We start from the raw sequence: 22826 nt of genomic DNA, 5'->3' as shown, positions 1-22826 counted from the left end.
TCTGTGGCATTCTTTTAAACTGTTGCTTATGGCGGTCTCTGTGAGCTTCTCAGTGACATTCAGCCATCCAGGTATCCCGCCTGCAGTAGACGGAATGTGGCAATGGAACGCTGGCTGCGCGTGTCATAATAGGCTCTGAGCCTTTATATACCTGCGCACAGCAGCAGCCACCTTCAGTCTGCTGCTGGACAGCCAGCAGCAGCAGCAGCAGGAGAGGTAATTAATCAGCAACCCTCCTGCTAAGGGTAGACAGCTGCTCGTTCCACCCCCCCCCCCGCCTTAATTGGTTCTCCTCCCTTCCAACGGTGTTGAGGCGGGTGGGAACAGCCGGGGGTTGAGGGTACTGTGCTAAAAGAGGTGGAGTTATGCAGATCTAAAACGCGTGGATTGCAGCAGCAGCAAGCCGAAAAGTGCAGGCATGTGAGGGATCTAGAGGTTGACAGCATGTCTTCTTAACGGGAGTCCAGGTGGCCATCTCCACAAATGGACTTTTCAGAATCCTTGGGTGGCACCGTAGTCGGAAACCAATTCTGGTTATCGCTTCTCGGCCTTTTGGCTAAGATCAAGTGTAGTATCTGTTCTTATCAGTTTAATATCTGATACGTCCCCTATCTGGGGACCATATATTAAATGGATTTTTAGAACAGGGAGATGAAAAAAGAGCTTGCGCTGTCCACTCCACGCATTGACCTGGTATTGCAGTATCTCCAGGACCGGTGCACCCCTTCTTTAATGCAGTTTCTAAAATCAGAAAGAATTGAATTCAATGCTTTTTGTTCATTTTGCTTGTTTGTCGGATTTTGGGATGGACTCTTTGGCTTTGCTTTTCTTCTCCTCATTTGATTTTTCATGTTAAAAGTTGCAGAAGCCAGATGACAAGCTCATTTTGGTTCAACTTCAGCAACTGTGCATTGCATTGCCATGTAATGTAATGTAATGCAATGCTATCTATCTAGCTCTCCCTCTATACTTCCTTTTGGATAAACAGACATATTAGGCAAGCATTTTGGAGCTTTCACCTAAATAACTACAGGTGGTGAGATAAGCTGCACAATATAATTGACCTTTCAGTATATTGTTGCACACACACCATCTATTTAGCAAATGCCCTTGTTATCAACAGCAGCCTTTTAAACTCACCTGAGCTAACAGGTATGTGAGCTGGTTACTCTGCTGCGCTTAAAATTTCTTTTTTGGTTTGCTACAATGCCTTTTCTGAAACGTTGTCTCCCTCTGCTGGAACACTGACTTCTTTCATTTAATGCCTGCAGACTATAAAAGAGAAACCAACCCAAAAAGTTTGGTTGATTAGTCTGTGGCATTCTTTTAAACTGTTGCTTATGGCGGTCTCTGTGAGCTTCTCAGTGACATTCAGCCATCCAGGTATCCCGCCTGCAGTAGACGGAATGTGGCAATGGAACGCTGGCTGCGCGTGTCATAATAGGCTCTGAGCCTTTATATACCTGCGCACAGCAGCAGCCACCTTCAGTCTGCTGCTGGACAGCCAGCAGCAGCAGCAGCAGGAGAGGTAATTAATCAGCAACCCTCCTGCTAAGGGTAGACAGCTGCTCGTTCCACCCCCCCCCCCCCGCCTTAATTGGTTCTCCTCCCTTCCAACGGTGTTGAGGCGGGTGGGAACAGCCGGGGGTTGAGGGTACTGTGCTAAAAGAGGTGGAGTTATGCAGATCTAAAACGCGTGGATTGCAGCAGCAGCAAGCCGAAAAGTGCAGGCATGTGAGGGATCTAGAGGTTGACAGCATGTCTTCTTAACGGGAGTCAAGGTGGCCATCTCCACAAATGGACTTTTCAGAATCCTTGGGTGGCACCGTAGTCGGAAACCAATTCTGGTTATCGCTTCTCGGCCTTTTGGCTAAGATCAAGTGTAGTATCTGTTCTTATCAGTTTAATATCTGATACGTCCCCTATCTGGGGACCATATATTAAATGGATTTTTAGAACAGGGAGATGGAAAAAGAGCTTGCTCTGTCCACTCCACGCATTGACCTGGTATTGCAGTATCTCCAGGACCGGTGCACCCCTTCTTTAATGCAGTTTCTAAAATCAGAAAGAATTGAATTCAATGCTTTTTGTTCATTTTGCTTGTTTGTCGGATTTTGGGATGGACTCTTTGGCTTTGCTTTTCTTCTCCTCATTGGATTTTTCATGTTAAAAGTTGCAGAAGCCAGATGACAAGCTCATTTTGGTTCAACTTCAGCAACTGTGCATTGCATTGCCATGTAATGTAATGTAATGCAATGCTATCTATCTAGCTCTCCCTCTATACTTCCTTTTGGATAAACAGACATATTAGGCAAGCATTTTGGAGCTTTCACCTAAATAACTACAGGTGGTGAGATAAGCTGCACAATATAATTGACCTTTCAGTATATTGTTGCACACACACCATCTATTTAGCAAATGCCCTTGTTATCAACAGCAGCCTTTTAAACTCACCTGAGCTAACAGGTATGTGAGCTGGTTACTCTGCTGCGCTTAAAATTTCTTTTTTGGTTTGCTACAATGCCTTTTCTGAAACGTTGTCTCCCTCTGCTGGAACACTGACTTCTTTCATTTAATGCCTGCAGACTATAAAAGAGAAACCAACCCAAAAAGTTTGGTTGATTAGTCTGTGGCATTCTTTTAAACTGTTGCTTATGGCGGTCTCTGTGAGCTTCTCAGTGACATTCAGCCATCCAGGTATGACGCCTGCAGTAGACGGAATGTGGCAATGGAACGCTGGCTGCGCGTGTCATAATAGGCTCTGAGCCTTTATATACCTGCGCACAGCAGCAGCCACCTTCAGTCTGCTGCTGGACAGCCAGCAGCAGCAGGAGAGGTAATTAATCAGCAACCCTCCTGCTAAGGGTAGACATCTGCTCGTTCCACCCCCCCCCCGCCTTAATTGGTTCTCCTCCCTTCCAACGGTGTTGAGGCGGGTGGGAACAGCCGGGGGTTGAGGGTACTGTGCTAAAAGAGGTGGAGTTATGCAGATCTAAAACGCGTGGATTGCAGCAGCAGCAAGCCGAAAAGTGCAGGCATGTGAGGGATCTAGAGGTTGACAGCATGTCTTCTTAACGGGAGTCCAGGTGGCCATCTCCACAAATGGACTTTTCAGAATCCTTGGGTGGCACCGTAGTCGGAAACCAATTCTGGTTATCGCTTCTCGGCCTTTTGGCTAAGATCAAGTGTAGTATCTGTTCTTATCAGTTTAATATCTGATACGTCCCCTATCTGGGGACCATATATTAAATGGATTTTTAGAACAGGGAGATGGAAAAAGAGCTTGCTCTGTCCACTCCACGCATTGACCTGGTATTGCAGTATCTCCAGGACCGGTGCACCCCTTCTTTAATGCAGTTTCTAAAATCAGAAAGAATTGAATTCAATGCTTTTTGTTCATTTTGCTTGTTTGTCGGATTTTGGGATGGACTCTTTGGCTTTGCTTTTCTTCTCCTCATTGGATTTTTCATGTTAAAAGTTGCAGAAGCCAGATGACAAGCTCATTTTGGTTCAACTTCAGCAACTGTGCATTGCATTGCCATGTAATGTAATGTAATGCAATGCTATCTATCTAGCTCTCCCTCTATACTTCCTTTTGGATAAACAGACATATTAGGCAAGCATTTTGGAGCTTTCACCTAAATAACTACAGGTGGTGAGATAAGCTGCACAATATAATTGACCTTTCAGTATATTGTTGCACACACACCATCTATTTAGCAAATGCCCTTGTTATCAACAGCAGCCTTTTAAACTCACCTGAGCTAACAGGTATGTGAGCTGGTTACTCTGCTGCACTTAAAATTTCTTTTTTGGTTTGCTACAATGCCTTTTCTGAAACGTTGTCTCCCTCTGCTGGAACACTGACTTCTTTCATTTAATGCCTGCAGACTATAAAAGAGAAACCAACCCAAAAAGTTTGGTTGATTAGTCTGTGGCATTCTTTTAAACTGTTGCTTATGGCGGTCTCTGTGAGCTTCTCAGTGACATTCAGCCATCCAGGTATCCCGCCTGCAGTAGACGGAATGTGGCAATGGAACGCTGGCTGCGCGTGTCATAATAGGCTCTGAGCCTTTATATACCTGCGCACAGCAGCAGCCACCTTCAGTCTGCTGCTGGACAGCCAGCAGCAGCAGCAGCAGGAGAGGTAATTAATCAGCAACCCTCCTGCTAAGGGTAGACAGCTGCTCGTTCCACCCCCCCCCCCCGCCTTAATTGCTTCTCCTCCCTTCCAACGGTGTTGAGGCGGGTGGGAACAGCCGGGGGTTGAGGGTACTGTGCTAAAAGAGGTGGAGTTATGCAGATCTAAAACGCGTGGATTGCAGCAGCAGCAAGCCGAAAAGTGCAGGCATGTGAGGGATCTAGAGGTTGACAGCATGTCTTCTTAACGGGAGTCCAGGTGGCCATCTCCACAAATGGACTTTTCAGAATCCTTGGGTGGCACCGTAGTCGGAAACCAATTCTGGTTATCGCTTCTCGGCCTTTTGGCTAAGATCAAGTGTAGTATCTGTTCTTATCAGTTTAATATCTGATACGTCCCCTATCTGGGGACCATATATTAAATGGATTTTTAGAACAGGGAGATGGAAAAAGAGCTTGCTCTGTCCACTCCACGCATTGACCTGGTATTGCAGTATCTCCAGGACCGGTGCACCCCTTCTTTAATGCAGTTTCTAAAATCAGAAAGAATTGAATTCAATGCTTTTTGTTCATTTTGCTTGTTTGTCGGATTTTGGGATGGACTCTTTGGCTTTGCTTTTCTTCTCCTCATTGGATTTTTCATGTTAAAAGTTGCAGAAGCCAGATGACAAGCTCATTTTGGTTCAACTTCAGCAACTGTGCATTGCATTGCCATGTAATGTAATGTAATGCAATGCTATCTATCTAGCTCTCCCTCTATACTTCCTTTTGGATAAACAGACATATTAGGCAAGCATTTTGGAGCTTTCACCTAAATAACTACAGGTGGTGAGATAAGCTGCACAATATAATTGACCTTTCAGTATATTGTTGCACACACACCATCTATTTAGCAAATGCCCTTGTTATCAACAGCAGCCTTTTAAACTCACCTGAGCTAACAGGTATGTGAGCTGGTTACTCTGCTGCGCTTAAAATTTCTTTTTTGGTTTGCTACAATGCCTTTTCTGAAACGTTGTCTCCCTCTGCTGGAACACTGACTTCTTTCATTTAATGCCTGCAGACTATAAAAGAGAAACCAACCCAAAAAGTTTGGTTGATTAGTCTGTGGCATTCTTTTAAACTGTTGCTTATGGCGGTCTCTGTGAGCTTCTCAGTGACATTCAGCCATCCAGGTATCCCGCCTGCAGTAGACGGAATGTGGCAATGGAACGCTGGCTGCGCGTGTCATAATAGGCTCTGAGCCTTTATATACCTGCGCACAGCAGCAGCCACCTTCAGTCTGCTGCTGGACAGCCAGCAGCAGCAGCAGGAGAGGTAATTAATCAGCAACCCTCCTGCTAAGGGTAGACAGCTGCTCGTTCCACCCCCCCCCCGCCTTAATTGGTTCTCCTCCCTTCCAACGGTGTTGAGGCGGGTGGGAACAGCCGGGGGTTGAGGGTACTGTGCTAAAAGAGGTGGAGTTATGCAGATCTAAAACGCGTGGATTGCAGCAGCAGCAAGCCGAAAAGTGCAGGCATGTGAGGGATCTAGAGGTTGACAGCATGTCTTCTTAACGGGAGTCCAGGTGGCCATCTCCACAAATGGACTTTTCAGAATCCTTGGGTGGCACCGTAGTCGGAAACCATTTCTGGTTATCGCTTCTCGGCCTTTTGGCTAAGATCAAGTGTAGTATCTGTTCTTATCAGTTTAATATCTGATACGTCCCCTATCTGGGGACCATATATTAAATGGATTTTTAGAACAGGGAGATGGAAAAAGAGCTTGCTCTGTCCACTCCACGCATTGACCTGGTATTGCAGTATCTCCAGGACCGGTGCACCCCTTCTTTAATGCAGTTTCTAAAATCAGAAAGAATTGAATTCAATGCTTTTTGTTCATTTTGCTTGTTTGTCGGATTTTGGGATGGACTCTTTGGCTTTGCTTTTCTTCTCCTCATTGGATTTTTCATGTTAAAAGTTGCAGAAGCCAGATGACAAGCTCATTTTGGTTCAACTTCAGCAACTGTGCATTGCATTGCCATGTAATGTAATGTAATGCAATGCTATCTATCTAGCTCTCCCTCTATACTTCCTTTTGGATAAACAGACATATTAGGCAAGCATTTTGGAGCTTTCACCTAAATAACTACAGGTGGTGAGATAAGCTGCACAATATAATTGACCTTTCAGTATATTGTTGCACACACACCATCTATTTAGCAAATGCCCTTGTTATCAACAGCAGCCTTTTAAACTCACCTGAGCTAACAGGTATGTGAGCTGGTTACTCTGCTGCGCTTAAAATTTCTTTTTTGGTTTGCTACAATGCCTTTTCTGAAACGTTGTCTCCCTCTGCTGGAACACTGACTTCTTTCATTTAATGCCTGCAGACTATAAAAGAGAAACCAACCCAAAAAGTTTGGTTGATTAGTCTGTGGCATTCTTTTAAACTGTTGCTTATGGCGGTCTCTGTGAGCTTCTCAGTGACATTCAGCCATCCAGGTATCCCGCCTGCAGTAGACGGAATGTGGCAATGGAACGCTGGCTGCGCGTGTCATAATAGGCTCTGAGCCTTTATATACCTGCGCACAGCAGCAGCCACCTTCAGTCTGCTGCTGGACAGCCAGCAGCAGCAGCAGCAGGAGAGGTAATTAATCAGCAACCCTCCTGCTAAGGGTAGACAGCTGCTCGTTCCACCCCCCGCCCCGCCTTAATTGGTTCTCCTCCCTTCCAACGGTGTTGAGGCGGGTGGGAACAGCCAGGGGTTGAGGGTACTGTGCTAAAAGAGGTGGAGTTATGCAGATCTAAAACGCGTGGATTGCAGCAGCAGCAAGCCGAAAAGTGCAGGCATGTGAGGGATCTAGAGGTTGACAGCATGTCTTCTTAACGGGAGTCCAGGTGGCCATCTCCACAAATGGACTTTTCAGAATCCTTGGGTGGCACCGTAGTCGGAAACCAATTCTGGTTATCGCTTCTCGGCCTTTTGGCTAAGATCAAGTGTAGTATCTGTTCTTATCAGTTTAATATCTGATACGTCCCCTATCTGGGGACCATATATTAAATGGATTTTTAGAACAGGGAGATGGAAAAAGAGCTTGCTCTGTCCACTCCACGCATTGACCTGGTATTGCAGTATCTCCAGGACCGGTGCACCCCTTCTTTAATGCAGTTTCTAAAATCAGAAAGAATTGAATTCAATGCTTTTTGTTCATTTTGCTTGTTTGTCGGATTTTGGGATGGACTCTTTGGCTTTGCTTTTCTTCTCCTCATTGGATTTTTCATGTTAAAAGTTGCAGAAGCCAGATGACAAGCTCATTTTGGTTCAACTTCAGCAACTGTGCATTGCATTGCCATGTAATGTAATGTAATGCAATGCTATCTATCTAGCTCTCCCTCTATACTTCCTTTTGGATAAACAGACATATTAGGCAAGCATTTTGGAGCTTTCACCTAAATAACTACAGGTGGTGAGATAAGCTGCACAATATAATTGACCTTTCAGTATATTGTTGCACACACACCATCTATTTAGCAAATGCCCTTGTTATCAACAGCAGCCTTTTAAACTCACCTGAGCTAACAGGTATGTGAGCTGGTTACTCTGCTGCGCTTAAAATTTCTTTTTTGGTTTGCTACAATGCCTTTTCTGAAACGTTGTCTCCCTCTGCTGGAACACTGACTTCTTTCATTTAATGCCTGCAGACTATAAAAGAGAAACCAACCCAAAAAGTTTGGTTGATTAGTCTGTGGCATTCTTTTAAACTGTTGCTTATGGCGGTCTCTGTGAGCTTCTCAGTGACATTCAGCCATCCAGGTATCCCGCCTGCAGTAGACGGAATGTGGCAATGGAACGCTGGCTGCGCATGTCATAATAGGCTCTGAGCCTTTATATACCTGCGCACAGCAGCAGCCACCTTCAGTCTGCTGCTGGACAGCCAGCAGCAGCAGCAGCAGGAGAGGTAATTAATCAGCAACCCTCCTGCTAAGGGTAGACAGCTGCTCGTTCCACCCCCCCCCGCCTTAATTGGTTCTCCTCCCTTCCAACGGTGTTGAGGCGGGTGGGAACAGCCGGGGGTTGAGGGTACTGTGCTAAAAGAGGTGGAGTTATGCAGATCTAAAACGCGTGGATTGCAGCAGCAGCAAGCCGAAAAGTGCAGGCATGTGAGGGATCTAGAGGTTGACAGCATGTCTTCTTAACGGGAGTCCAGGTGGCCATCTCCACAAATGGACTTTTCAGAATCCTTGGGTGGCACCGTAGTCGGAAACCAATTCTGGTTATCGCTTCTCGGCCTTTTGGCTAATATCAAGTGTAGTATCTGTTCTTATCAGTTTAATATCTGATACGTCCCCTATCTGGGGACCATATATTAAATGGATTTTTAGAACAGGGAGATGGAAAAAGAGCTTGCTCTGTCCACTCCACGCATTGACCTGGTATTGCAGTATCTCCAGGACCGGTGCACCCCTTCTTTAATGCAGTTTCTAAAATCAGAAAGAATTGAATTCAATGCTTTTTGTTCATTTTGCTTGTTTGTCGGATTTTGGGATGGACTCTTTGGCTTTGCTTTTCTTCTCCTCATTGGATTTTTCATGTTAAAAGTTGCAGAAGCCAGATGACAAGCTCATTTTGGTTCAACTTCAGCAACTGTGCATTGCATTGCCATGTAATGTAATGTAATGCAATGCTATCTATCTAGCTCTCCCTCTATACTTCCTTTTGGATAAACAGACATATTAGGCAAGCATTTTGGAGCTTTCACCTAAATAATTACAGGTGGTGAGATAAGCTGCACAATATAATTGACCTTTCAGTATATTGTTGCACACACACCATCTATTTAGCAAATGCCCTTGTTATCAACAGCAGCCTTTTAAACTCACCTGAGCTAACAGGTATGTGAGCTGGTTACTCTGCTGCGCTTAAAATTTCTTTTTTGGTTTGCTACAATGCCTTTTCTAAAACGTTGTCTCCCTCTGCTGGAACACTGACTTCTTTCATTTAATGCCTGCAGACTATAAAAGAGAAACCAACCCAAAAAGTTTGGTTGATTAGTCTGTGGCATTCTTTTAAACTGTTGCTTATGGCGGTCTCTGTGAGCTTCTCAGTGACATTCAGCCATCCAGGTATCCCGCCTGCAGTAGACGGAATGTGGCAATGGAACGCTGGCTGCGCGTGTCATAATAGGCTCTGAGCCTTTATATACCTGCGCACAGCAGCAGCCACCTTCAGTCTGCTGCTGGACAGCCAGCAGCAGCAGCAGCAGGAGAGGTAATTAATCAGCAACCCTCCTGCTAAGGGTAGACAGCTGCTCGTTCCACCCCCCCCCCGCCTTAATTGGTTCTCCTCCCTTCCAACGGTGTTGAGGCGGGTGGGAACAGCCGGGGGTTGAGGGTACTGTGCTAAAAGAGGTGGAGTTATGCAGATCTAAAACGCGTGGATTGCAGCAGCAGCAAGCCGAAAAGTGCAGGCATGTGAGGGATCTAGAGGTTGACAGCATGTCTTCTTAACGGGAGTCCAGGTGGCCATCTCCACAAATGGACTTTTCAGAATCCTTGGGTGGCACCGTAGTCGGAAACCAATTCTGGTTATCGCTTCTCGGCCTTTTGGCTAAGATCAAGTGTAGTATCTGTTCTTATCAGTTTAATATCTGATACGTCCCCTATCTGGGGACCATATATTAAATGGATTTTTAGAACAGGGAGATGGAAAAAGAGCTTGCTCTGTCCACTCCACGCATTGACCTGGTATTGCAGTATCTCCAGGACCGGTGCACCCCTTCTTTAATGCAGTTTCTAAAATCAGAAAGAATTGAATTCAATGCTTTTTGTTCATTTTGCTTGTTTGTCGGATTTTGGGATGGACTCTTTGGCTTTGCTTTTCTTCTCCTCATTGGATTTTTCATGTTAAAAGTTGCAGAAGCCAGATGACAAGCTCATTTTGGTTCAACTTCAGCAACTGTGCATTGCATTGCCATGTAATGTAATGTAATGCAATGCTATCTATCTAGCTCTCCCTCTATACTTCCTTTTGGATAAACAGACATATTAGGCAAGCATTTTGGAGCTTTCACCTAAATAACTACAGGTGGTGAGATAAGCTGCACAATATAATTGACCTTTCAGTATATTGTTGCACACACACCATCTATTTAGCAAATGCCCTTGTTATCAACAGCAGCCTTTTAAACTCACCTGAGCTAACAGGTATGTGAGCTGGTTACTCTGCTGCGCTTAAAATTTCTTTTTTGGTTTGCTACAATGCCTTTTCTGAAACGTTGTCTCCCTCTGCTGGAACACTGACTTCTTTCATTTAATGCCTGCAGACTATAAAAGAGAAACCAACCCAAAAAGTTTGGTTGATTAGTCTGTGGCATTCTTTTAAACTGTTGCTTATGGCGGTCTCTGTGAGCTTCTCAGTGACATTCAGCCATCCAGGTATCCCGCCTGCAGTAGACGGAATGTGGCAATGGAACGCTGGCTGCGCGTGTCATAATAGGCTCTGAGCCTTTATATACCTGCGCACAGCAGCAGCCACCTTCAGTCTGCTGCTGGACAGCCAGCAGCAGCAGCAGCAGGAGAGGTAATTAATCAGCAACCCTCCTGCTAAGGGTAGACAGCTGCTCGTTCCACCCCCCCCCGCCTTAATTGGTTCTCCTCCCTTCCAACGGTGTTGAGGCGGGTGGGAACAGCCGGGGGTTGAGGGTACTGTGCTAAAAGAGGTGGAGTTATGCAGATCTAAAACGCGTGGATTGCAGCAGCAGCAAGCCGAAAAGTGCAGGCATGTGAGGGATCTAGAGGTTGACAGCATGTCTTCTTAACGGGAGTCCAGGTGGCCATCTCCACAAATGGACTTTTCAGAATCCTTGGGTGGCACCGTAGTCGGAAACCAATTCTGGTTATCGCTTCTCGGCCTTTTGGCTAAGATCAAGTGTAGTATCTGTTCTTATCAGTTTAATATCTGATACGTCCCCTATCTGGGGACCATATATTAAATGGATTTTTAGAACAGGGAGATGGAAAAAGAGCTTGCTCTGTCCACTCCACGCATTGACCTGGTATTGCAGTATCTCCAGGACCGGTGCACCCCTTCTTTAATGCAGTTTCTAAAATCAGAAAGAATTGAATTCAATGCTTTTTGTTCATTTTGCTTGTTTGTCGGATTTTGGGATGGACTCTTTGGCTTTGCTTTTCTTCTCCTCATTGGATTTTTCATGTTAAAAGTTGCAGAAGCCAGATGACAAGCTCATTTTGGTTCAACTTCAGCAACTGTGCATTGCATTGCCATGTAATGTAATGTAATGCAATGCTATCTATCTAGCTCTCCCTCTATACTTCCTTTTGCATAAACAGACATATTAGGCAAGCATTTTGGAGCTTTCACCTAAATAACTACAGGTGGTGAGATAAGCTGCACAATATAATTGACCTTTCAGTATATTGTTGCACACACACCATCTATTTAGCAAATGCCCTTGTTATCAACAGCAGCCTTTTAAACTCACCTGAGCTAACAGGTATGTGAGCTGGTTACTCTGCTGCGCTTAAAATTTCTTTTTTGGTTTGCTACAATGCCTTTTCTGAAACGTTGTCTCCCTCTGCTGGAACACTGACTTCTTTCATTTAATGCCTGCAGACTATAAAAGAGAAACCAACCCAAAAAGTTTGGTTGATTAGTCTGTGGCATTCTTTTAAACTGTTGCTTATGGCGGTCTCTGTGAGCTTCTCAGTGACATTCAGCCATCCAGGTATCCCGCCTGCAGTAGACGGAATGTGGCAATGGAACGCTGGCTGCGCGTGTCATAATAGGCTCTGAGCCTTTATATACCTGCGCACAGCAGCAGCCACCTTCAGTCTGCTGCTGGACAGCCAGCAGCAGCAGCAGCAGGAGAGGTAATTAATCAGCAACCCTCCTGCTAAGGGTAGACAGCTGCTCGTTCCACCCCCCCCCCGCCTTAATTGGTTCTCCTCCCTTCCAACGGTGTTGAGGCGGGTGGGAACAGCCGGGGGTTGAGGGTACTGTGCTAAAAGAGGTGGAGTTATGCAGATCTAAAACGCGTGGATTGCAGCAGCAGCAAGCCGAAAAGTGCAGGCATGTGAGGGATCTAGAGGTTGACAGCATGTCTTCTTAACGGGAGTCCAGGTGGCCATCTCCACAAATGGACTTTTCAGAATCCTTGGGTGGCACCGTAGTCGGAAACCAATTCTGGTTATCGCTTCTCGGCCTTTTGGCTAAGATCAAGTGTAGTATCTGTTCTTATCAGTTTAATATCTGATACGTCCCCTATCTGGGGACCATATATTAAATGGATTTTTAGAACAGGGAGATGGAAAAAGAGCTTGCTCTGTCCACTCCACGCATTGACCTGGTATTGCAGTATCTCCAGGACCGGTGCACCCCTTCTTTAATGCAGTTTCTAAAATCAGAAAGAATTGAATTCAATGCTTTTTGTTCATTTTGCTTGTTTGTCGGATTTTGGGATGGACTCTTTGGCTTTGCTTTTCTTCTCCTCATTGGATTTTTCATGTTAAAAGTTGCAGAAGCCAGATGACAAGCTCATTTTGGTTCAACTTCAGCAACTGTGCATTGCATTGCCATGTAATGTAATGTAATGCAATGCTATCTATCTAGCTCTCCCTCTATACTTCCTTTTGGATAAACAGACATATTAGGCAAGCATTTTGGAGCTTTCACCTAAATAACTACAGGTGGTGAGATAAGCTGCACAATATAATTGACCTTTCAGTATATTATTGCACACACACCATCTATTTAGCAAATGCCCTTGTTATCAACAGCAGCCTTTTAAACTCACCTGAGCTAACAGGTATGTGAGCTGGTTACTCTGCTGCGCTTAAAATTTATTTTTTGGTTTGCTACAATGCCTTTTCTGAAACGTTGTCTCCCTCTGCTGGAACACTGACTTCTTTCATTTAATGCCTGCAGACTATAAAAGAGAAACCAACCCAAAAAGTTTGGTTGATTAGTCTGTGGCATTCTTTTAAACTGTTGCTTATGGCGGTCTCTGTGAGCTTCTCAGTGACATTCAGCCATCCAGGTATCCCGCCTGCAGTAGACGGAATGTGGCAATGGAACGCTGGCTGCGCGTGTCATAATAGGCTCTGAGCCTTTATATACCTGCGCACAGCAGCAGCCACCTTCAGTCTGCTGCTGGACAGCCAGCAGCAGCAGCAGCAGGAGAGGTAATTAATCAGCAACCCTCCTGCTAAGGGTAGACAGCTGCTCGTTCCACCCCCCCCCCCACCTTAATTGGTTCTCCTCCCTTCCAACGGTGTTGAGGCGGGTGGGAACAGCCGGGGGTTGAGGGTACTGTGCTAAAAGAGGTGGAGTTATGCAGATCTAAAACGCGTGGATTGCAGCAGCAGCAAGCCGAAAAGTGCAGGCATGTGAGGGATCTAGAGGTTGACAGCATGTCTTCTTAACGGGAGTCCAGGTGGCCATCTCCACAAATGGACTTTTCAGAATCCTTGGGTGGCACCGTAGTCGGAAACCAATTCTGGTTATCGCTTCTCGGCCTTTTGGCTAAGATCAAGTGTAGTATCTGTTCTTATCAGTTTAATATCTGATACGTCCCCTATCTGGGGACCATATATTAAATGGATTTTTAGAACAGGGAGATGGAAAAAGAGCTTGCTCTGTCCACTCCACGCATTGACCTGGTATTGCAGTATCTCCAGGACCGGTGCACCCCTTCTTTAATGCAGTTTCTAAAATCAGAAAGAATTGAATTCAATGCTTTTTGTTAATTTTGCTTGTTTGTCGGATTTTGGGATGGACTCTTTGGCTTTGCTTTTCTTCTCCTCATTGGATTTTTCATGTTAAAAGTTGCAGAAGCCAGATGACAAGCTCATTTTGGTTCAACTTCAGCAACTGTGCATTGCATTGCCATGTAATGTAATGTAATGCAATGCTATCTATCTAGCTCTCCCTCTATACTTCCTTTTGGATAAACAGACATATTAGGCAAGCATTTTGGAGCTTTCACCTAAATAACTACAGGTGGTGAGATAAGCTGCACAATATAATTGACCTTTCAGTATATTGTTGCACACACACCATCTATTTAGCAAATGCCCTTGTTATCAACAGCAGCCTTTTAAACTCACCTGAGCTAACAGGTATGTGAGCTGGTTACTCTGCTGCGCTTAAAATTTCTTTTTTGGTTTGCTACAATGCCTTTTCTGAAACGTTGTCTCCCTCTGCTGGAACACTGACTTCTTTCATTTAATGCCTGCAGACTATAAAAGAGAAACCAACCCAAAAAGTTTGGTTGATTAGTCTGTGGCATTCTTTTAAACTGTTGCTTATGGCGGTCTCTGTGAGCTTCTCAGTGACATTCAGCCATCCAGGTATCCCGCCTGCAGTAGACGGAATGTGGCAATGGAACGCTGGCTGCGCGTGTCATAATAGGCTCTGAGCCTTTATATACCTGCGCACAGCAGCAGCCACCTTCAGTCTGCTGCTGGACAGCCAGCAGCAGCAGCAGCAGGAGAGGTAATTAATCAGCAACCCTCCTGCTAAGGGTAGACAGCTGCTCGTTCCACCCCCCCCCCGCCTTAATTGGTTCTCCTCCCTTCCAACGGTGATGAGGCGGGTGGGAACAGCCGGGGGTTGAGGGTACTGTGCTAAAAGAGGTGGAGTTATGCAGATCTAAAACGCGTGGATTTCAGCAGCAGCAAGCCGAAAAGTGCAGGCATGTGAGGGATCTAGAGGTTGACAGCATGTCTTCTTAACGGGAGTCCAGGTGGCCATCTCCACAAATGGACTTTTCAGAATCCTTGGGTGGCACCGTAGTCGGAAACCAATTCTGGTTATCGCTTCTCGGCCTTTTGGCTAAGATCAAGTGTAGTATCTGTTCTTATCAGTTTAATATCTGATACGTCCCCTATCTGGGGACCATATATTAAATGGATTTTTAGAACAGGGAGATGGAAAAAGAGCTTGCTCTGTCCACTCCACGCATTGACCTGGTATTGCAGTATCTCCAGGACTGGTGCACCCCTTCTTTAATGCAGTTTCTAAAATCAGAAAGAATTGAATTCAATGCTTTTTGTTCATTTTGCTTGTTTGTCGGATTTTGGGATGGACTCTTTGGCTTTGCTTTTCTTCTCCTCATTGGATTTTTCATGTTAAAAGTTGCAGAAGCCAGATGACAAGCTCATTTTGGTTCAACTTCAGCAACTGTGCATTGCATTGCCATGTAATGTAATGTAATGCAATGCTATCTATCTAGCTCTCCCTCTATACTTCCTTTTGGATAAACAGACATATTAGGCAAGCATTTTGGAGCTTTCACCTAAATAACTACAGGTGGTGAGATAAGCTGCACAATATAATTGACCTTTCAGTATATTGTTGCACACACACCATCTATTTAGCAAATGCCCTTGTTATCAACAGCAGCCTTTTAAACTCACCTGAGCTAACAGGTATGTGAGCTGGTTACTCTGCTGCGCTTAAAATTTCTTTTTTGGTTTGCTACAATGCCTTTTCTGAAACGTTGTCTCCCTCTGCTGGAACACTGACTTCTTTCATTTAATGCCTGCAGACTATAAAAGAGAAACCAACCCAAAAAGTTTGGTTGATTAGTCTGTGGCATTCTTTTAAACTGTTGCTTATGGCGGTCTCTGTGAGCTTCTCAGTGACATTCAGCCATCCAGGTATCCCGCCTGCATTAGACGGAATGTGGCAATGGAACGCTGGCTGCGCGTGTCATAATAGGCTCTGAGCCTTTATATACCTGCGCACAGCAGCAGCCACCTTCAGTCTGCTGCTGGACAGCCAGCAGCAGCAGCAGCAGGAGAGGTAATTAATCAGCAACCCTCCTGCTAAGGGTAGACAGCTGCTCGTTCCACCCCCCCCCGCCTTAATTGGTTCTCCTCCCTTCCAACGGTGTTGAGGCGGGTGGGAACAGCCGGGGGTTGAGGGTACTGTGCTAAAAGAGGTGGAGTTATGCAGATCTAAAACGCGTGGATTGCAGCAGCAGCAAGCCGAAAAGTGCAGGCATGTGAGGGATCTAGAGGTTGACAGCATGTCTTCTTAACGGGAGTCCAGGTGGCCATCTCCACAAATGGACTTTTCAGAATCCTTGGGTGGCACCGTAGTCGGAAACCAATTCTGGTTATCGCTTCTCGGCCTTTTGGCTAAGATCAAGTGTAGTATCTGTTCTTATCAGTTTAATATCTGATACGTCCCCTATCTGGGGACCATATATTAAATGGATTTTTAGAACAGGGAGATGGAAAAAGAGCTTGCTCTGTCCACTCCACGCATTGACCTGGTATTGCAGTATCTCCAGGACCGGTGCACCCCTTCTTTAATGCAGTTTCTAAAATCAGAAAGAATTGAATTCAATGCTTTTTGTTCATTTTGCTTGTTTGTCGGATTTTGGGATGGACTCTTTGGCTTTGCTTTTCTTCTCCTCATTGGATTTTTCATGTTAAAAGTTGCAGAAGCCAGATGACAAGCTCATTTTGGTTCAACTTCAGCAACTGTGCATTGCATTGCCATGTAATGTAATGTAATGCAATGCTATCTATCTAGCTCTCCCTCTATACTTCCTTTTGGATAAACAGACATATTAGGCAAGCATTTTGGAGCTTTCACCTAAATAACTACAGGTGGTGAGATAAGCTGCACAATATAATTGACCTTTCAGTATATTGTTGCACACACACCATCTATTTAGCAAATGCCCTTGTTATCAACAGCAGCCTTTTAAACTCACCTGAGCTAACAGGTATGTGAGCTGGTTACTCTGCTGCGCTTAAAATTTATTTTTTGGTTTGCTACAATGCCTTTTCTGAAACGTTGTCTCCCTCTGCTGGAACACTGACTTCTTTCATTTAATGCCTGCAGACTATAAAAGAGAAACCAACCCAAAAAGTTTGGTTGATTAGTCTGTGGCATTCTTTTAAACTGTTGCTTATGGCGGTCTCTGTGAGCTTCTCAGTGACATTCAGCCATCCAGGTATCCCGCCTGCAGTAGACGGAATGTGGCAATGGAACGCTGGCTGCGCGTGTCATAATAGGCTCTGAGCCTTTATATACCTGCGCACAGCAGCAGCCACCTTCAGTCTGCTGCTGGACAGCCAGCAGCAGCAGCAGCAGGAGAGGTAATTAATCAGCAACCCTCCTGCTAAGGGTAGACAGCTGCTCGTTCCACCCCCCCCCCCGCCTTAATTGGTTCTCCTCCCTTCCAACGGTGTTGAGGCGGGTGGGAACAGCCGGGGGTTGAGGGTACTGTGCTAAAAGAGGTGGAGTTATGCAGATCTAAAACGCGTGGATTGCAGCAGCAGCAAGCCGAAAAGTGCAGGCATGTGAGGGATCTAGAGGTTGACAGCATGTCTTCTTAACGGGAGTCCAGGTGGCCATCTCCACAAATGGACTTTTCAGAATCCTTGGGTGGCACCGTAGTCGGAAACCAATTCTGGTTATCGCTTCTCGGCCTTTTGGCTAAGATCAAGTGTAGTATCTGTTCTTATCAGTTTAATATCTGATACGTCCCCTATCTGGGGACCATATATTAAATGGATTTTTAGAACAGGGAGATGGAAAAAGAGCTTGCTCTGTCCACTCCACGCATTGACCTGGTATTGCAGTATCTCCAGGACCGGTGCACCCCTTCTTTAATGCAGTTTCTAAAATCAGAAAGAATTGAATTCAATGCTTTTTGTTCATTTTGCTTGTTTGTCGGATTTTGGGATGGACTCTTTGGCTTTGCTTTTCTTCTCCTCATAGGATTTTTCATGTTAAAAGTTGCAGAAGCCAGATGACAAGCTCATTTTGGTTCAACTTCAGCAACTGTGCATTGCATTGCCATGTAATGTAATGTAATGCAATGCTATCTATCTAGCTCTCCCTCTATACTTCCTTTTGGATAAACAGACATATTAGGCAAGCATTTTGGAGCTTTCACCTAAATAACTACAGGTGGTGAGATAAGCTGCACAATATAATTGACCTTTCAGTATATTGTTGCACACACACCATCTATTTAGCAAATGCCCTTGTTATCAACAGCAGCCTTTTAAACTCACCTGAGCTAACACTTATGTGAGCTGGTTACTCTGCTGCGCTTAAAATTTCTTTTTTGGTTTGCTACAATGCCTTTTCTGAAACGTTGTCTCCCTCTGCTGGAACACTGACTTCTTTCATTTAATGCCTGCAGACTATAAAAGAGAAACCAACCCAAAAAGTTTGGTTGATTAGTCTGTGGCATTCTTTTAAACTGTTGCTTATGGCGGTCTCTGTGAGCTTCTCAGTGACATTCAGCCATCCAGGTATCCCGCCTGCAGTAGACGGAATGTGGCAATGGAACGCTGGCTGCGCGTGTCTTAATAGGCTCTGAGCCTTTATATACCTGCGCACAGCAGCAGCCACCTTCAGTCTGCTGCTGGACAGCCAGCAGCAGCAGCAGCAGGAGAGGTAATTAATCAGCAACCCTCCTGCTAAGGGTAGACAGCTGCTCGTTCCACACCCCCCCCGCCTTAATTGGTTCTCCTCCCTTCCAACGGTGTTGAGGCGGGTGGGAACAGCCGGGGGTTGAGGGTACTGTGCTAAAAGAGGTGGAGTTATGCAGATCTAAAACGCGTGGATTGCAGCAGCAGCAAGCCGAAAAGTGCAGGCATGTGAGGGATCTAGAGGTTGACAGCATGTCTTCTTAACGGGAGTCCAGGTGGCCATCTCCACAAATGGACTTTTCAGAATCCTTGGGTGGCACCGTAGTCGGAAACCAATTCTGGTTATCGCTTCTCGGCCTTTTGGCTAAGATCAAGTGTAGTATCTGTTCTTATCAGTTTAATATCTGATACGTCCCCTATCTGGGGACCATATATTAAATGGATTTTTAGAACAGGGAGATGGAAAAAGAGCTTGCTCTGTCCACTCCACGCATTGACCTGTTATTGCAGTATCTCCAGGACCGGTGCACCCCTTCTTTAATGCAGTTTCTAAAATCAGAAAGAATTGAATTCAATGCTTTTTGTTCATTTTGCTTGTTTGTCGGATTTTGGGATGGACTCTTTGGCTTTGCTTTTCTTCTCCTCATTGGATTTTTCATGTTAAAAGTTGCAGAAGCCAGATGACAAGCTCATTTTGGTTCAACTTCAGCAACTGTGCATTGCATTGCCATGTAATGTAATGTAATGCAATGCTATCTATCTAGCTCTCCCTCTATACTTCCTTTTGGATAAACAGACATATTAGGCAAGCATTTTGGAGCTTTCACCTAAATAACTACAGGTGGTGAGATAAGCTGCACAATATAATTGACCTTTCAGTATATTGTTGCACACACACCATCTATTTAGCAAATGCCCTTGTTATCAACAGCAGCCTTTTAAACTCACCTGAGCTAACAGGTATGTGAGCTGGTTACTCTGCTGCGCTTAAAATTTCTTTTTTGGTTTGCTACAATGCCTTTTCTGAAACGTTGTCTCCCTCTGCTGGAACACTGACTTCTTTCATTTAATGCCTGCAGACTATAAAAGAGAAACCAACCCAAAAAGTTTGGTTGATTAGTCTGTGGCATTCTTTTAAACTGTTGCTTATGGCGGTCTCTGTGAGCTTCTCAGTGACATTCAGCCATCCAGGTATCCCGCCTGCAGTAGACGGAATGTGGCAATGGAACGCTGGCTGCGCGTGTCATAATAGGCTCTGAGCCTTTATATACCTGTGTAGCACCCTGAGGATCCGGCTGCTACAGGGGTATTGCACCTCAGCCAGAGGTGTGATATTCCACTCCCGGGTAAGGATGGAGTGTGGAACTGAGCTCAGATAGACTGCATGCACTACATACATCCCATTTCCGGGGAGCAGGCCGACGGCACTCCCACTTAGAAATGTGCAGGTGCGACCGAGCCTATTCCTGGCTGGAGTGGGAGGGGGGAGGAACATCCCATGTAGTGTAGGGGCAGATAGGGGGAGCAGTCTGGGTAGTGATAGGAGCTCATTGGGTGCTGGTCACCTGAGCTCACACATAGAGGGATATATAAGGAGGGCACCAACTTAGATCAGGGTCAGACGCAGAGGAGCCTGTCAGACGCAGAGAGTCAGTCAGTGCAGAGGACAAGTCAGCAGGAGAGGAGGAGCGGAAGCTGGCAGAGGAGCAGCTGAAAGAAAGAGAGGCCCTGAAGAGAGAGAGTGGAGTGAAGAAAGACCCAGAGGGAGACAAAGAAGGGACCCAAGAACCCAAATTAGAGCACCGGGTGAGGAGTCAGCAAGAGGGTACCGGAACCCAAGCTGGTGGGGGTAAAGACATTCCCCAGCCAGAGACCGGAGACCGTGGGCAGTGTCTGTCACGGTCACCCACTACATTCACCCTGAAGGCACACCACAGGAAGGGTCAGGGAACCTAAGGCCAAAGGTTGCCCAACAGAAGGCCCGAGGGAGCTGGACTTAGGTGAATCACTGGTGGGGACGGCTGAAGAAAGGACAGAGGGGGAGCTCAGGGCCACGCTCCGGACTTGTTTGGGGGTTGGCCGGATCCAGGACCTGGTGGACGCAGCACGGCTCGGGTGGTCACTTGGAGCTAGAGTGACCAGGAACATCAGCAGTGAGTAAAACCCTTAACTGCACAACCCGACTCTGTCTTCCTTTATCATCTATGCTGCACCACCACAACCCCCATCCTCTGCGCCTGTCCCCTCTGAGGCTATACCCCTCCCGTTGGGGGTTATCCCACCAAGCTGCACATCCACCATCAGCCTCAGCGGACCCTGCTGCAGCGGCGGCCACAGTGACCGCATTACAACGGGTGGCGTAGTCGACACAAAAATAACTCTAATAACATCAGTAAGGACTGCCACATAACACATAGCTTGACGCCCTGGGCACGGGACCGGGTCACAGCCGCTCAGAGACTACAACCCCCCATCTGATCCGGTGCCGGGTATTCCCCTCAAAAAGGAATATGTCCCAGGGGGCGCGTCAACTTTGGCGTAGTCGGCAGGATTACGTGCCCGCAACACCCGGGTACTGCGTGCCTGAAGAAAAGTGCAAGTTTACCTCAGAAAGAAGACTCCTGCCGGTTCCGGAGGGTCCACGCCATCGGACTCCATCACCAGTCGTTTCCCGCCGATTGTCCGCCATTTCCAGCTTGTTCCCGCCATCTGCAGAGTTTCCCGCCACTGGGAAGCGATTCCCGCCAAAACCGCAGATTTCCCGCCTTGGAAGAGCAGCGGACGCCATTATGGGCGTGCCAAAGGAGGGCAAGAGGCCACCTCCCATCGTGGGCCGGGACAGAAAATGGCGCCAAAAGTGGAAACCGCCCCCACCAACAGAGACTGTGATGCTGGAGGTGTCAGTCAGCGTGAAAGAACTACCCCTGGAGCTGACAGTCACCGAGTTGCCCCGGGACCGCCCTCGAAGTGGGAGGAGACGAAAGAAAAGAGCAAAGATGGGTGTCGCTTGGAGCAGTCTAGAACGAGCGCACCCGGAGGCGAGGTGTCCAGAGCAAGAGCACCCGGAGTCGAGGAGAGAAAGAGTAGACCCGGGAATGGAGCGGCAGCAGTGCAGCACCGGCCCGCTGGCCAGGAGCCTGCAAAAGGAAGAAAGAGGAGAGCAGAGCAGCACCGGCCCGCTGGCCAGGAGCCTGCCGGAAGAAGAGCAGAGCAGCACCGACCCGATGGTCAGGAGCCTGCTAGAGTCAACAACCCCGCTAGGCTTAGCGGAGATCCTGGCGCAGCTTCCCCGAGATCGGGAGTGCGCGCGGAGTGCCCTGGAGGGCCTCGCGGGAAGGATGGCCCGAGTGCAGAGGGAGATCCTGGCGGAGTGGGGCCGGGAGATGGCCCAGCAAGCTGGAACCCGTCCACGGAACCCGCTCCCTTGGAAGAAGACACCGACTACCTCTGCGGATGACGCGGGAGGACCCAAGGCCGGAGACGGCGCAGAAGAGGGAGCGAGACGCATGGCAGCAGGTAAGGGGGATGCCTATACCCCATACCGGAAGACCACTTACCTGCCCCAGCTCCCCGTCGCAGAGCCCGAAAGTCCCCCTGCCGTACCCGAGACCGCCATGACACCGCCACCGACTAGGCCCCGACCGGAAGCCGCCGTCGCGACCCCAGTGACGTCACGCGTCGTGACCCGGAGCGTGGCGAAGGAAGGGAAGCCTCCGGCCTGGTCGCAAGGCCTAGCGTTTCCGGGCGCCGCATCCCCAGCAGAGCCATCTACCTCCGCGGAGCCTCCGGCCTGGTCGCAAGGCCAGGTGGCCCAGGGTGCCGCCGTGTTAACAGTTCCATTTACCTTCCAGATGCCCCAGGCCTGGCCGCAAGGCCTGGGCAACCTGGGCGCCCCCACCATCGCGCCCGCACCCGTAACATCAAGGGTGCCAAATCTGGGAGAGGACCCCTTCAGCCAGCTAGCGTGGCCGGACGGGCGGCCCTTCATCTGGCCCGAAGAATTCTTGGAACTGGAGCGACAAAAGAAGTTAGGTCCCCTGTGTGAGCCCCTGATCCCGGCTCCAAAGCCCGTGACTCGGGTCTCGCCTCCACTAGAAGAAGCCCAATTCGTGTGGGACCCCACGGGAGAAGATTTGATGGGGTTCACCGGAGAGACTCGGGCAGCTGCAGCTGAACGCACAGAGTGTTGCCGTCAACAGCTGGCCGAGTTTAAGAGAGAACGGGAGGAGAGGCGGGTCAGAGAGCAATGGGCCCGGACCCGCAGCGCGGAGCAAAAGAGTCGGA

General features: G+C 47.2%; 15 non-coding genes across 15 annotated transcripts; all 15 read left to right on the top strand.

Moving 5' to 3' along the window:
* Positions 1-536: 536 nt before the first annotated feature.
* Positions 537-727, top strand: LOC141184728 (U2 spliceosomal RNA). The gene has a single exon (XR_012259455.1). It is a non-coding gene; the product is annotated as a U2 spliceosomal RNA (small nuclear RNA).
* Positions 728-1850: 1123 nt separating this feature from the next.
* On the top strand, positions 1851-2041 carry LOC141189916 (U2 spliceosomal RNA). The gene has a single exon (XR_012263956.1). It is a non-coding gene; the product is annotated as a U2 spliceosomal RNA (small nuclear RNA).
* Positions 2042-3155: 1114 nt separating this feature from the next.
* LOC141189914 (U2 spliceosomal RNA) lies at positions 3156-3346 on the top strand. The gene has a single exon (XR_012263954.1). It is a non-coding gene; the product is annotated as a U2 spliceosomal RNA (small nuclear RNA).
* A 1122-nt stretch (positions 3347-4468) lies between these two features.
* On the top strand, positions 4469-4659 carry LOC141189913 (U2 spliceosomal RNA). Its single transcript, XR_012263953.1, has one exon. It is a non-coding gene; the product is annotated as a U2 spliceosomal RNA (small nuclear RNA).
* Positions 4660-5776: 1117 nt separating this feature from the next.
* LOC141189912 (U2 spliceosomal RNA) lies at positions 5777-5967 on the top strand. Its single transcript, XR_012263952.1, has one exon. It is a non-coding gene; the product is annotated as a U2 spliceosomal RNA (small nuclear RNA).
* A 1121-nt stretch (positions 5968-7088) lies between these two features.
* On the top strand, positions 7089-7279 carry LOC141189911 (U2 spliceosomal RNA). The gene has a single exon (XR_012263951.1). It is a non-coding gene; the product is annotated as a U2 spliceosomal RNA (small nuclear RNA).
* A 1119-nt stretch (positions 7280-8398) lies between these two features.
* LOC141185434 (U2 spliceosomal RNA) lies at positions 8399-8589 on the top strand. The gene has a single exon (XR_012260097.1). It is a non-coding gene; the product is annotated as a U2 spliceosomal RNA (small nuclear RNA).
* A 1120-nt stretch (positions 8590-9709) lies between these two features.
* On the top strand, positions 9710-9900 carry LOC141189909 (U2 spliceosomal RNA). Its single transcript, XR_012263950.1, has one exon. It is a non-coding gene; the product is annotated as a U2 spliceosomal RNA (small nuclear RNA).
* A 1119-nt stretch (positions 9901-11019) lies between these two features.
* On the top strand, positions 11020-11210 carry LOC141189908 (U2 spliceosomal RNA). Its single transcript, XR_012263949.1, has one exon. It is a non-coding gene; the product is annotated as a U2 spliceosomal RNA (small nuclear RNA).
* Positions 11211-12330: 1120 nt separating this feature from the next.
* Positions 12331-12521, top strand: LOC141189907 (U2 spliceosomal RNA). The gene has a single exon (XR_012263948.1). It is a non-coding gene; the product is annotated as a U2 spliceosomal RNA (small nuclear RNA).
* Positions 12522-13642: 1121 nt separating this feature from the next.
* On the top strand, positions 13643-13833 carry LOC141189906 (U2 spliceosomal RNA). The gene has a single exon (XR_012263947.1). It is a non-coding gene; the product is annotated as a U2 spliceosomal RNA (small nuclear RNA).
* A 1120-nt stretch (positions 13834-14953) lies between these two features.
* On the top strand, positions 14954-15144 carry LOC141184254 (U2 spliceosomal RNA). Its single transcript, XR_012259027.1, has one exon. It is a non-coding gene; the product is annotated as a U2 spliceosomal RNA (small nuclear RNA).
* A 1119-nt stretch (positions 15145-16263) lies between these two features.
* LOC141189905 (U2 spliceosomal RNA) lies at positions 16264-16454 on the top strand. Its single transcript, XR_012263946.1, has one exon. It is a non-coding gene; the product is annotated as a U2 spliceosomal RNA (small nuclear RNA).
* Positions 16455-17575: 1121 nt separating this feature from the next.
* Positions 17576-17766, top strand: LOC141189904 (U2 spliceosomal RNA). Its single transcript, XR_012263945.1, has one exon. It is a non-coding gene; the product is annotated as a U2 spliceosomal RNA (small nuclear RNA).
* A 1120-nt stretch (positions 17767-18886) lies between these two features.
* On the top strand, positions 18887-19077 carry LOC141185184 (U2 spliceosomal RNA). Its single transcript, XR_012259870.1, has one exon. It is a non-coding gene; the product is annotated as a U2 spliceosomal RNA (small nuclear RNA).
* The last annotated feature ends 3749 nt before the right edge of the window (positions 19078-22826 follow it).

Source organism: Phyllobates terribilis, unplaced genomic scaffold, assembly GCF_046119375.1.
Source record: "Phyllobates terribilis strain yellow unplaced genomic scaffold, ASM4611937v1 Scaffold_40__1_contigs__length_11209783, whole genome shotgun sequence".
Taxonomy (NCBI): domain Eukaryota; kingdom Metazoa; phylum Chordata; class Amphibia; order Anura; family Dendrobatidae; genus Phyllobates; species Phyllobates terribilis.
This window is presented reverse-complemented; position numbering and strand designations above follow the sequence as displayed.